Source organism: Dipodomys spectabilis, unplaced genomic scaffold (genome assembly GCF_019054845.1).
Source record: "Dipodomys spectabilis isolate Male_0828 unplaced genomic scaffold, ASM1905484v1 ptg000341l, whole genome shotgun sequence".
Taxonomy (NCBI): domain Eukaryota; kingdom Metazoa; phylum Chordata; class Mammalia; order Rodentia; family Heteromyidae; genus Dipodomys; species Dipodomys spectabilis.
In genome coordinates this window covers 707941-711250 of record NW_024871018.1, presented here as the reverse complement: position 1 = coordinate 711250, position 3310 = coordinate 707941, and positions in this window count along the sequence as shown.

Below are 3310 nucleotides of genomic sequence, written 5' to 3'. Positions count from 1 at the left end.
CACCCTGTGTAAATGACTCAGCACACAGCTCCCTTTGAAGGACTCAGCATGTAGTATGCTGGGTTGAGTACTCAGCACACAGCACCCTTTGAAGGAGGGAGTCCATAGCCCACAGTGTAAAGGACTCAGTGCATGGCCGCTTTGAAACACTCAGCACATAGCAATCTTTTCCAGGGACTCACCACACTTTGTGTTGAAGCACACTGTGTAAAACACCCAGTGCACAGCTTCCTTCGATAAACTCAGCACACAGAACAATTTTGAAGGACTCAGCACATACCACACTGTGGAAGCTCTCAGCACACAGCACCATTTGAAGGACAATACAGAGCACCCTACGTAAAGGAGTTGGCACACAGCACTCAAAATACACCTCATCCCTCTCTTCTCAAGGGCTCACACATAGCAGGACCCTTCAGGATGCATTAGCACACCACACCTTTTGAAGGACTCAGCATACAATACATTGTCTAATGGACTCAGCACTAAGCCCCCTTTAAAAAACCCAGGATGGCCCACTCTTCTCAGGAACTCAGCATATAGCACCCTTTGGGATGACTCAGCAAACAGCACATTTTTGAGGACTCAGCACATAACTTCCATGAGGGAAGGACCCAGGAAATACCGCCCTGTGAAGGACTCAGCACATAGCTGTATGTCACAAGTTCAGCTGTCATTAGAATTAGGGTGCTTTCTTCAGTATCACCATTCTTCAGAAACACTTCACAAATCCTACTAGTTCACATTTAGACAAGTTGCGTTTTATGGGGGAAGGTAAGCTGGGGGTCTTGAACTCAAAGTTTGGGGGCCCTGTCTCTGAGCTCTTTGGTTCAATGCTAGAACTCTACCACTTGGAGGCACAGCTCCAATTTGGTTTTTTGGGGTTGTTCTTTGCCAGGTCTTATGGTGATAAGTAAGGCCAAGTTGGGGTATCCATGGGCAAAGGCTCTTAGCTAAGCCTGGAGCAGACCTCTCCCTTCCTTGTGTCGCTGAAAAGCCGGGCCTCCTGGAGCTCTCTTAGCCTAGGGTGAACAGACCTGCTCTAGCATCAGCAATCAGGGTGAGCAAAAGTCAATGGCATGGGACCGCCTGTTCCTTGTGTGACCACAAGGGGGCAGGAGTGACCCACCATAGAGATTGTACCTGCGAATTGTGTTTACTCTTGCTTCCCTGGGGCCCCCATCATGATTCAAAGCCACCCTGGACAGGAAAGTCCTTGAGACTCTTACCTACAATTAACCATCCAGAAGCAAGTGGGGCTGTGGCTCAAGTAGCACAACGCTAGTTTTGAGCAAGAAAACCCAGGGAAGCCGGGTGCTGGTGGCTCACGCCTGTAATCCTAGCTACTCAGGAGGCTGAGATCTGAGGATCGCGGTTCAAAGCCAGTCCGGGCAGGAGAGACCGTGAGACTCCTATCTCCAATAAACCACCAGAAAACCGGAAGTGGGGCTGTAGCTCAAGTGGTAGAGCGCTCGCCTTGAGCTGAAGAGCTGAGGGACAGCGCCCAGGCCCAGAGTTCAAGTCCCACGACCGACAAAAAAAAAAAAAAAGAAAACCCAGGGATAGAGCCTAGGCCCTGAGTTCACACACACACACACACACACACACACACACACACACACACCACATGAATGCAAAATCAGAGATTTCTACACTGCAGTCTTTGGGTATTCTCTACTTTTTCCACAATAAGCCTGGTGTCTGCTGGCCTACGTGTTTGGTGCATACAACATCACCTGGCATCTTCAATGTTGGGGGAACAGAATGGCTAGAAGGTCAACCTTCCCCCATCCTAGCTCCTTAATTGGGTCATGGTCTATTCAGGCCCGTTGGGGATCCTTTACAGACTCGCCAAGATGGCTTCAAAAGGCATCACATACTGGGCACTGGTGGCTCATGCCTGTCATCCTACCTACTCAGGAAGCTGAGATCTGGAGGATCATGGTGCCAAGCCAGTCTGGGCAGGACAGTGTATGAGACTCTTATCGATGAACCATCAGAAAACAAAAGAGGCATTGTGGCTCAAGTGGTAGAGTGCCAGCCTTGAGAAAAAGAGCTCAGGGACAGTGCTCACGGCCAACAACAACAAGGAGAGACATTGCATACTGTCTTTGGGATTGGCATGGGCCAAATATCATTGGAATTCATTATAATTGGAATTAATCAAGTCCCCTAAGACAAAGCAGTACCTCCTTTAGTCCTGTGCTCCTCCATCTCGTCTCACCCCCTGGCCTTGTCCGTGCTTTGGGTCAGCATGTGTCTGGTTGGACGGGAGGGATCCAAGGAAGTTCCCAGAGCAATCACCCCACTTCCTTCTGCCCTGCTCACCCTGCTGCTTTTGCTCTTTGCCATAGACCTTCTTCCTGGAATCCAGCCATGAGGTCATCACCACCAACATAGTGGTAAGTGGTGGGTCTAGCCTAACTGGAGGCAGTCAGAAGTGGAAGTAGGTCTGGACTAGGAGCTTCCACTTTGGGTGTGGGCTGAGGCCTGGTCTGACCTTTATTTCATCCTGAGCCTTGCAGTGGTGGGGAGACAGTGTAGATTTCACATTGAGTCAGGTAAAATCACAATCTGGAGGACCACTTTGTGGGGAAGGATGTGGGACTCAGGGGGCCACGGTTGTTGGTACTCTCTTGGGACTCCCCTCTCCCTCTCTCATCCCTCAATGGTAGAAGAGAAACTTCAACTAAGGGTGTGGGAAGATGGTGCGGGGGAATATTTTGGGGGGAACCAGACTTGTGCTTCATATTCATCCTAGCCCCTACTTCCTATTTATCTGAGGAATGGCCATATGGGTTTGGGAGGGGGAAAAATCATCCTACCTAAGAATGTGGCTCAGTGGTAGAGTGTTCGCCTAGCATGCCTGAAGCCCTTGGTTCTATTCCACACAGAAAAAAGCTGGAAAGAGGGGTGGGGCCATCCTGGAACAAAAAGAGCTCAGGGACAGTGGCCAGACCCTGAGTTCAAGTCCCAGGGCTGGAAGAACAAATCTTTGCTTTTAGGCTGTTTTTTTTTTTTTTTTTTTTTTTTTTTTGCTTTGAAAACAATTTATTCTTTGTGATAAGCAAAACATAGGACTCTTTCCTGGCCACCAATGGGCAATTAGATGTCCCTTGAGTTTGGACCAACTTCCTGCAGCCTCTGCCCTACCCTACCCCCAGTTTAACCTTCCAGTTGCCCGGCAGATGGAGGCCTGAGAGAAAGCCACTTCGTCACCTACTTCTGGTGGCTGCCAAGGCTTTTGAGAGTCAGTATGTCACATAGAGAGGCATGATCTGCAGCAATCTACAGGAGAAAGTGAGAGAGC